The 12127-nt window shown below is 32.4% G+C and overlaps 1 non-coding gene across 1 annotated transcript; it reads right to left on the reverse strand.

Moving 5' to 3' along the window:
* Window positions 1-11321: 11321 nt before the first annotated feature.
* On the reverse strand, window positions 11322-11428 carry LOC121219689 (small nucleolar RNA R71). The gene has a single exon (XR_005916580.1). It is a non-coding gene; the product is annotated as a small nucleolar RNA R71 (small nucleolar RNA).
* Between the last annotated feature and the right edge of the window lie 699 nt (window positions 11429-12127).

The raw sequence follows: 12127 nt of genomic DNA on the forward strand, positions 1-12127 counted from the left end.
TACAGAGACGCTTACCATCACAATCCGAATTGTTATGACACTAACACCAAAATGCACTCAAGATCAGTCATAAAATTTATAACGAATAGACAGTTTACAGACAAGGAACTCACATCTAGATGAGAATAAATGCTGTCAAATATCAAAACCCACCCATCTAGCCAAAACACCACTCCGTCCCTCGATCACACACTATAAGAGCAGTTTAAGCTCATCCATCCAAACACACCACGTAGGACCTTGAAAGGCCCATCCAACCCTACACACCAAGTATGTGGACTAAGCCACTAAGATAAAAATATGCAGCAAAGCTGTCGTATATATCGTACAGTGCATTACGGTAAACCATTGTACAGACATGTTGCAGTTTAAACTGCCAGATCAGATAATAATACACAGCAAAGCTGACGTATGCGGTACAGTGCAGTAAACTGCTGTACAAATAGGTTGCAGTTTAATTGCCAGATTAAAAAAGTCTTCTTTCTCTTCACAACCAAAACCCTAAAATTTTTATACAAATGTATATATGCAGACATACGTACAAAATCAAAATACAAAATTTCCAGACAGTCATTCGAACGTAGAAACTCATATCCAGTTAATCAATTATAGAATTTTTGTCCAGTCACAGAATGAGCCCCACACTCAAACTCTCATACACCATCACTCAGAAACAAAAATGCGTACATTCATTTATCCGGATTCAGAATGAATTGTATAGTAACCTTAAGTGATAATTAAACAATCCGCTTAAATAAAGGTATATCTATATAAAACACAGCAGTCTAGGCCGAATCAAAGTCCCGATCACCCTTGCTAAGACTTAGCTAGGAGTCGGAACACACAGAATCACAATCAAACTTTAGTTTAACACAGAACAAAATTTGGCGAGGTCGAGTCACACGACCGTGTGCTCAGGCCGTGTAGAAAAGCCTAGGCCGTGTGGGGGGTCAACACGCCTATGTGGAGAGGAACACGACTGTGTGATCTAGGGACATGGCCATGTGATCTGACCGTGTAACTCTCCGTCCATTTGTGCAAAATAGAGTGTAAGGAAGACACGACCGTATGAGGGTCTCACATACCCGTGTGGGATCTCTAAATCCCAAAATTAGCCACACGATCGTGTGTCACCAAATCACTAAATCCCTAATTCCAAATCACACACGCCCATGTGCCTATGGGACAAGGCCGTATGAAAATCGACTAATTTCCCAAATCAGCCACACAACCGTGTGGCACCCAATTTAGCCCAAAAACCCTAAATCCCTAAATCCAAAACATCTGATCTAGCCACTAACCCTACCTACAAATCTCAAAACTTCTAACCCTAAGAATCAGGGCATTACACAAACATGAAGAATGTCCAAGTAATCTGATTCACTGGCATATGACGAGTGATAGTTAGCCACCACTGATAAGCTTCTTCTTTTAGAAGAGACATCGCATAAATGACACACTCAGTTAGTAGACATTATAATTTTTGAAGAACTCGCTTGATCGACTCTAACTAGTTTTTAGCTGAAGAAGGGTAGATTCCTTTTACCCCTTTAAATTTAGTTGCTCCATACCTACTCGCTGAGCTACAACTACTGGTATAGCTTGCAACGCAACTCCCACTATTCTCTAAAGTACCTCCACTATTGTGTAGAGTAAATCTTCATTACTTTGACCCTCTTGATGAGGTCTATCGACTCTATTTGGTCGAGCACCAACTTGATCAACATCATGTGCCTTGGTCTCAAACTGATTCTCACCCTCAACGAAGTGGTCACTATTGTTGATCCTTTCGTCAACAACATTTCTTGATTCTCAGACATTTCAACTATAAAACAAAAGAATTCATAATCAACCATAACACCCCTCACCCGTCTCTGTTGCTGGAATCGAGTTACGGGATGCTACAGTAAATAATAAAACTAGAACATGTAATTTAATTCAAATATTTATTTTAAACAATCTTAAATCATTATACGATCAAACAAATCATGTCTTGCATAGAAATTTGGGTTTAAATCAAGCTGAAAAAAGCTCTAAAATCAATTTAGAAACAAATAGAGACTAATTTAGAACTTTACACAAAAGAGAGGCAAAAATGAAAAATAGGGATTACATGGCTGTGTGGCCAGGCCATATGACAAGCTGAGGCTGTGTATTCATGAATCAAATGATCGTGAATCCAAACCTTGTATTTCTAATTCATACGATTGTATATCCAGACCATGTAACTCACTAGGGTCATGTGGGTCAAAGTGCAAAAATTTGACAAAAGTTACACGATCGTGCGACTGGGCCGTGTAACTAACTGTGACCGTGTAGCAACTTGACTTACCAAATCTAAAGTACTCACACAAGTGTGTGGCCAGCCCATGTGACAACCGAGAATCGTATGACCTAAATGTAACTTATAATCTAGCGACAGACGATCGTGTTACAATCCCGTGTGTGTCACACAACCATGTGACGTCATAATATGCTATTTTAAGTAATTGCATTAGGCCAAACATTTAAGTAACTTCTAAATACCTATTGACAACTTAACCCTTATCCAAAACACTTCAAAAGTAGGTCAAAACATGTTATATAACATCCTAATAGTGTCTAACCAATACGCTATATTGGCACCATCACAAACAAGTTAACAACATTACCAAAACATCCTACTAAATTTGTAACACCCCTAACCCGTATCCATCTCCAGAATAGGGTTATGAAGCATTACCGGAGTTTACAAATTAATTTACAGACATTTCATTTCATCAAGCATTCATATTTAAAATCAATCAAAATAAAAAACATTAATGAGCTAACGTTGGCCAATTTAACTTATACATGTCTTTATAACTAGAATCAAAACATCCAAAATACCGATAGAATTAATGGATAGTGTGATAAACATTCATACATCCATTCAATGCATTATTCTCCTTTTTATCAAATATATCAATGTTTCTTCAATTTTCATACAATGAACATTCAAATCATATTCACATCAATAACATACATTTCAGGCATTTAAGAATATAATTCAAGTTACACGAACTTACCAGACTAAATTGCAGAAATACCAAAAATTCAAGGACATTTTGGTAATTTTCTATTTTCCTCGAATTTCCACCCAATCATGATCTATATTAATATTTCATTCAATTTATTAATTTAATTAATAAAACAATTCATTTAATGCAATTCGGTCACTTTTTGACATTTTTACCAATTTACCATTAAAATATTACTTTTATTCAATTTAGTCCTTGAACCTAAAACATGCAAATTGACCATTTTTAATGAAAAATCATGCTAGTTGAATAATCATTTATTTTCCTCCTCCTCCTCTCCATTCAACATCCTTAATGTATAATATGCTTATATGTAACATTATCTATAATTCCATCAGTTATTTATATATTAATTTAAAGTTGTCCACTTGAGTCATAGTCACTAAATTATTTATATCTTGAGATAAGAAACTTCGAATTAAGATCTGCTAAATTCATATGAAACTAGACTCACATATCTTCTTACTATAAAATTTTCAGAATTTTTGGTTTCGCCAATAAGTACAATTTATTCTTTAAAGTTCCCCTATTTCCCTGTTTGACAGTTCTGACCCCTCTTCACTAAAAATTAATTATCTCTTTGTACAGGATTTGGATGATGTTTCCATTTGTTTCTATTGAAAATATACTCATTCAGGATTTTAAAAATATAAATTTAAGCCTCTAATTATTTTTATTTAATTTTTTATGATTTTCCAAAGTCAAAACAGGGGAACCCAAATTCATTTTGACCTTGTCTGACAAAATTTATTATATCTCATGATTTACAATTCCATTACTTACACCGTTTCTTCTATGAGAAACTATACTTAATAATCTTTAATTACATATTTTTTCATTTTCTAATTCGATTTCCACAATTTATGGTAATTTTTCAAATTTAACATACTTCTGCTGTCTAAAACTGTTTTATTGCAAGATGTTGATTACTAAATTTATAACTCCCTTATTCCCTTTCTCTATAATATTTCCCATCATTTTCACTTATTTCCCTTCACTAATATATCAAGAACATAAGACTTTGTTTAAGAAAACTCTACTATAACATCATTTCCATACTTTTTCAACAATAACAAACTTAAAAATATATTGAAATCTTGATGTTCTTAACTTATGCTATTGATTTCAATCTTTAACTTAATTTTCTCTCTCCTCTAGCTTCTATTTCTTGAATCTAACTTGACATTCTAGCTCCCCATTGTCTCCTTATTATTTTTCTCTCTTGGAAGCTATGGAAATTCTTTTGATTTCTAGGTGAAAATAGTAAATTTTTGGTGAAAGGACCAAATTGTAAAGAAAGTAAAACTTTCTTTCTTCTATTCTCTTCTAACGTTGATTGCATGGAAAGATGATGGGATGATGGCTTCCATCTTTCTTTCCACATATATATATACACTAAATAAAATAATAGAATATCATTAAGAAAAAAAATCAAATCAAAATATATTAAACTAATATTTATTTATTTATTTAATCTAAAATATCTCCAACATCATCATTATTTTCTAGATTTCTCTCTTCTAATTGACCATTTTGCCCTTTAGATCTTCTAAAATTCCATCCTTGAGTCATCACTTAATTTGATAAAATTACAATTTGGTCCCTCATAATTCTTCATCTATTCAATTTGGTCCCAATTCATCCATTTTCCTTAGGTTCTAGATTATTCCACCCTTAAAATATTTACACTATTGATCCTTCAAATTTTTTATATTTACATTTTAACCCCTCAAATTTTGAGTATTTACTATTGGGTAACAAAACTTTTCTCACTTTTACAATTTAATCCTTTCTTGAATTAATATGTCATAATACTTCCTAATGTTGTCATAACTCAAAATTCTCCTTTTTGTCACTTTATCTCCTTACTATATCAAAAATAATATCTTATTGTAAAAATTTTCGGGGTATTACAAAATTGATACCAGGATGCTCCATTTCATAAAATTTCATCATGCATATATACGTACAATACAATTGTACATCCTTGTCTCATTAAACATGCCAATGCTCACCCTTAATCATGTCAAAATTCACTTTAACACTTATTAATCTTGACCAAATAGGTCTTAAACCTAGCAAATATTATTTATCAAACATGTCTTAACCTTTTATCCAAGCATCACTATTCTCATAATCTTTCATGATTCAAAACTATGCACATATCAACTAAACATACATATACCATTCATTCCAACCAAATAGACCATATAAAATTTTAAACCAACATTAAATAATAACTATTACCAAACTTTACAACTTCATTGCTTAAATTCAAAATACATGATCCCAAGTCAACCTATATACATGCCACATAAGCAAAATAAAAATGATTTTAAGATCTACTGAGACTGAAGCTTGATAGTGTGAGCTCTAGAGTTGATGTCATGTCCCAAATTTAAGGTTGTCAGAATAGTGGTTTCGTAACCACAAATTCGATGAGGAAAAAAAATATTTTTCTTATATTTTATGGTCTAAAATTCCACAAAATGATTTCGTGAAAATTTCGTTCGAAAATTTCGACGTTTGGGCACTCAATTTAGTCAAAAGGACTAAATTGTAAAAAGTGAAAAAGTTGAGTTCTACATGTTAGATGTGTCCAATTGTTATGAAACTTTAAATTGGAGGTCCTTATATGATAATTAGACCAGTGGTTAAGTTGTTAGACAAAAATGAGCATGAAATAAGTGAAATAGAAAATTTTTAAGTTAGGGGCAATTTGGTAATCTAGTAATTAAAATGAATTAAAAGGGAAAAAGATGGCAAATTGTGCTCATCTTCTTCATTTGGATGAAATCATCAAAGGGGGGAAGCCATAGTTAGGGTTTTCAAGCTTCCAAGCTCCATAGTAAGTGATCCCAAGCCCTGTTTTTAATGTTTTTTTTTACGTTTTTAGAGTCCCGGTAGCTTAATTTAGCTTATTCTAGCAATAATTTAACCTAGGGTTTATATTTGGAAAAATACCTATAGGTGAAAAGTGTTTATTTTGATGTTTTATGATAGAATTTGAAGCTATAAATTATGTTAAACAACTTTTGCTAGCTGATTTTAAGCGAAAACGAGTAAGTTGACATAATCGGTAAAAATCCCTAATGTACATAAGTAAGTTTTAGAGTGAGAATTTGATAATGTCATAGAAGACAAAAATGTTCAGCATGTCATAAAACATAAGAATATGAGATGAAATTTAATTTCCGAGCCTTGGGGCAAAATATGTAATTATGTAAAAGTTTAGGGGAAAAATCATAATTTTGACAAAGTTAGAGTCGAGGGTTGTTTTGATGAATGTGAGTATTAAATAAGTTAAATTTGCTATTTTAGATCAAGAATAACGAAACTCGAGGTTAGACAAAGGGAGGAATAAAGTTGAAGACTAAGTTGGTGAATTGGGCTATATTTGGTACCGAGGTAAGTTTACGGTAAATAAATACAATATTTCAATAATTATTATTAATGCTGCTATTTTCCAGCAACTATGAATTTATTCCATGAATTTATTTGATGTTTATTCAAGTATAAAATGATAAAGAATTAATATTAAAAAGTCCCGTTGATACATAAGGAAAGTACTGGATACAAATGTCATGACATTTGGGTAAAGAGATCCCATGTAAGACCATATCTGGGACATAGCATTGGCATCCTTGATATCATGAGAGGTCTCCTGTAAGACCATGTCTGGGACATGGCATGGGCACCGAGATGAGAGGTCCCATGTAAGACCATGTCTGGGACATGGCGTTGGCACCGAGATGAGAGATCCCCCGTAAGACCATGTCTGGGACATGGCATGGGCACCGACATGAGAACATCCCATGTAAGACCATGTCTGGGACATGGCTTTGGCATTTTTTTACCAGAAGAGACCCGAGTATCCTTATTGTTCCAATGTAACTCAACGGGCTAATAAACGAATCATGTTCAGGAAAGTTCAGTTAAAAACATAAATGGCAAGCTCAGGTAAGTTATAGGAGTTAAGAACTTATTATATTATCAATTGATATTCAATGATGCAGTAAGAGAAGAGTAAGCTATGCATACAAGTATACTAAGAAAACAAGCAAGAGAACTAGAATGAGATTATCTAAAGAGTAAACTAGAGATATAGACACTTGAGTTTAATTATTTGTGTTTAATGTTGTTATTTATTTGCTAGTAAACTTACTAAGCTTTATGCTTACTTCTTTTATGCTCTTTCTCTTATAGTATTGCAAGGCTACTTCAAGGATCCTAAAGAAGTCGGAGATCGTCCACACTATCAACCACAACTGCTTGGTATTTTATGATGAAACTCATTTGAGTTATGGCATGTATAGGGATTTAGTTATTTTGCATGTTTGTAATTATGATTTTGCTAAAGAATGAGGTGTAAGTATTTGATGATGAATGATTATTAAAAATGGCTAAGTATGAAGGTGTTTGTTGTTATAAGAGTCTAGGTAATAAATTATGCATGGAAATCATGAAATGGGTAAAATTTTGTAGAGAAACAGAATTCAGGTAGCATAGTGACGTGACTTTGAAAAATCACCTAGGATGGTATAAAATGAATTAGAGGGTGAATGATATATGGAATTAAATCTTGTTGAGTCTATTTTCATGGAAAAATAATGGTTTAGCAAAAGAAATTTTATATTTTAAGATATGTGAATTTTAGTGAGACAGGGTCAGATCCGTTTTTGGAGTCCCCTGTTCTGAGTTTAGAAAATCATTAAAAATTCTACAAAAATGGTTATGAGTTATAGTTCTATTTTCTGTAGGAACAAGTGGGAACACCATATGAAAATCCTATGATGAGAAAATTTATTTTTAGTAACAAGAGGTCAGAACAGTCGAATGGTGAAACAGGGGAGACTTTAACTAATAAACTGTACTAATTGGCTAAGCCAAAAATTCTAAAAATTTTATGGTAGGAAGATATATGAGTCTAGTTTTAGGGAAAATTTACGAAATTAAATTTTGAGTCCCGTAGCTCGAGTTATAATCAATTTAGTAGCTGTTGCGTGATTGGACAGATTTGCTGTAAATAGTGAAATTAATTTTCAAAGTAAATTTTTATGCTCCGAATTAGTAAGATAAGCTAAGTAATGCCTCGTGCTTGACTCCGGCAACGGTATCGAATAAGGGGTGTTACATTTGATCTAATAGACCTGTTCTGCAGAATGAAAACTACAGAAAAACATGAAATGAAATAAAGTAAGCTTTATGTAAGCTTAGTAAGTTCATAGTTAGACTATATACAAACTTACCTCAACCAAGCAAATGTAATTAAATAATTAACATAATATCATTAACCTGACATAACATTTCACAAGAAACAAGCGAGTTCTTCATAATGTCGATTCACCAAGTAATTCAATGTTTACCATGTTATTCAATCTAGTTTGTTCACATAAATTCAACATGTACCATTAAATCATTTATCAATTATTCATAGCTTTAATTAGCCTGATGAACTATAGCAAAAGTAATTCGTATACTCAGGTAACTACACCATCCCAGGGAACACCGTAGTGATAACAGGGAAACCAAAGTGTGAACAGGGACACCGAAGTGTAAACATATAGGCATCAAAGTGCAAACCCGTACAAGCACGTATTCTGACCCTATTAGCATGCCAATCATATCCTAATCATTTACTACGTTCAAACAGGCATTTATACATGATTCATAACGTTTATAATACAGGGGCACTTCCATGTTTTTAGTACACATGCCATAATCAAATCACACTCATTCCAAATCCACGTGAATCATGTTTTACAAGTATTCAAACTTTCAATTAGATCTTTTCATTTATCACATTTAGTACTAAATTATAAACCTTGTAAAATTTAAAATTTAACAATATATAATTGTATATACACAATTTAGCCACTATGAATACATATAAACACATTTCAATACTCTATGACCTTACCTAAGACAACCAACTAGTGAATTTGATAGTAGGGACTATTCTGTAATTTTTAGTTTTCCTCAAATTTCCTTTGTACAATTCAACCCTTGATCATATAATAATTAAGTTTAATTTATCAATCTAAAATGCATTACCACAATCATATATATGCATATGACCTATTAATTTCATTTTACAACATTTCTCTAAATTTTTACATTTTATTCAATTTAGTCCTTAAACTGAAATCACCATAACTTTCACATTTAAGTTTTATTTTTAAAAAAAATTTCAATTTCATCCTTCTCTAACTCTATAGAAATATATTTTTATGAAATTTCACATCAAATTTAACACATTTTACATTTTAGTCCTTAGACTCAAAACTGACAAAATCCACTTTACAAATTAGTCCCACTTAATAATTGAGCTTAACATGCAATCATTTAACACCAAAATCTTCAAAAATCATCATTGCAAACTTTTAAAATCTTTTAATTTCTTACACATTAATCCTTGTGCTAGCTAAATCAAGCTCCCGGGATTCCAAAAATATAAAAATTACAAAAAACAGATAAAAATCGACTTACCAATTGAAGAGCGAAACTTAGACGTGAGCTTAGGTATTCTCCTTTCTAAGAATCAATTTTTGAGGTGTAAAAGATGATGAATGATGTTTTTGGTGTCTTTTTCTTTTAATTGTTAACACATTTTACTTATTATTAACTTCACAATATAATACAATAAACATTATCATCAAGTTTAAAAGCAATCAACCGGCCACTAATATTTAAAATGGCTAAATTGTTATGATAAATGATAAAACTAATATATTTTAATCCCATTCTTAATACGTTTTATGATTTATACAAATTGGTGAATTAGACGCTCCTAATCCTTTTAATTCATGTTCTTATACTTAGGTGAGCATTTGGGAGTAAAATGAGTGAAAAACGAGTGAAAATCAGAGAAAAGGAGCAGATTTCAGGAGCCACGCAGGCTGGATACAAGGCCATGTGCCAGCCCATGTCAATTTTGCAACCTGCTTCCCAAACATTTGGAAGAACGCAATTTTTAGGCTTTTTGAGCATTCTAAAGTCTAAATACCAAATAGAAGAAGAGATATAGGGGCCATCAGAGAATCCTAGAAATAGGACGATATAAATCTACCGGATTAGAGTCAAATCTAATAAGGGAATCCATAGATCGAGTTAATGTGATGATAGGGGTTTTAATTAGAAAGAGATTTCAAGTAATCATCTTAGAGTCAATTGCTCTTATTCTCAAAAAAGATATTAGCATGATTTAGGGATTTCTACGGATCAAGATACCAAGTGAATAAATCGTTTAATTCAGATTTATAATAATAGGTGAAGTCTAGGTGGATTCTTTCCTGGGTATTGTCTTTCCCATTGGTTATCTTTCGATTATTTTCCTTATTCATTCTTTATTGAGTTCTTAATTAAATTAGTTTAATAAATTTAGTTTAAAACATATCACTCCAATTTGTCTGCTAAATAATAAGAAAACGATAATTACTAATACTTTTAGTCCTCGTGGATATAATATCTCTACTCACCATAGCTATACTATCTATCAATAGGTGCACTTGCCTTCGTCGTATTTTTAGTTAGTCACGTGAGACACATCAAGTTTTTGGTGCCATTGTTGGGGACTAAAATATTAGGAACAATTTGTTTTTATAAATTTAGCCTTTTATTTTATTTTATTTTTATATTTTTTAGTTTAATTTTTACATTCTAATTTTTTTTCTTTTCATTTGCTTTTGGCAGGTTCTTTTGGTTTATGACTAGAAGAAATTCGTCGGGACCGTTACTTTTTGACAGCAAAATTGAAAATACAACTCACAAAAATCATAGAGAAGCAAGGTAGAGTAGATAGAATATAGTAGATGAATAAGAGGACAACATTATTACTGAGGAGATGGGTGATAATCAGAATATTCAGGTACCTCCTACAGTTGTTGCAGCTTCTGTTCCTCGTACTATGTACGATTATGCCAACCCCACTCTAACTGAGGCTAAATCGAGTATTGTGTGACCCACCATTGCTACAAATAAATTTGAACTAAATTTGAACACTATTAAGATGGTACAACAGTATGTTCAGTTTGATGGTTTGCAAGACGAAGATCCAAATACTCATTTGACAAATTTCCTAGAAATTTGCAACACTTTCAAAATGAATGATGCCACTGATGACGCCATTCGTTTACAGTTGTTCCCATTCTCATTAAGGAACAAAGCTAAACAGTGGTTAAACTCTTTACCATAAGGTTCACTACATGGGCTCAAATGATCGAGAAATTTCTGCTGAAATACTTCCCACCAGTTAAAACAACCAAGTTGAGGAATGATATCTTTTCCTTTGTTCAGTTCAATTTAGAGATGCTATATGATGCATGAGAGATGTATAAAGACTTATTGAGAAGGTGCCCTCATCATGGGTTACCCCCTTATGGTTGCAAGTTCAAACCTTCTAGAATGGTTTGAATCTCTCAACTAGGCAAATAATCGATGCAGCAGTCAGTGGAACGCTTAACAATAAAACACCAGAAGTGGCTTATGAGTTTATAGAGGATATGGCACTGAATAATTATTAGTGGCAAGAAATGATGACAAATTCGATAAAGGCCGTCAGTGTCTTTAATTTAGATCCAGTCACCATGTTATCAAACTAGGTAGAATTATTAAATAAGAAAATTGATGGTTTATATATTTCTTTGCAAGAACATCCGATGACGCACTGCAATATAAATGAAGGTAGAATGAATCATCCAAAATGTTTACCCTTCGGTCCTAGCACAGAAAACAAGCAAGTCAATTATATGGGTAATAATTCTAGGTCTCAAAATAAACCTTATAGTAATAACTATAATGCAGATTGGAGGAACCATTGTAATTTTTTTTGGGTTGGTTAAGGAAATCAAAGATCACAACCACCTCCAGGCTTCTAACAACCTTATCAGTAAGAGAAAAGGCCAAACTTTGAGGAGATGTTGACAAAGTTTATATCGGTGTTAGAAACTTATTTTCAAAACACTAAGGTAGCACTGAAAAATTAGCAAGCATCTCAAAAACCAAATAGGATAGCTTGCTAAGATAATTTCAAAATGACCACAAGGTAGCTTTCCTAGTACTATGAACCT

Source organism: Gossypium hirsutum, chromosome D07, assembly GCF_007990345.1.
Source record: "Gossypium hirsutum isolate 1008001.06 chromosome D07, Gossypium_hirsutum_v2.1, whole genome shotgun sequence".
Lineage (NCBI taxonomy): Eukaryota > Viridiplantae > Streptophyta > Magnoliopsida > Malvales > Malvaceae > Gossypium > Gossypium hirsutum.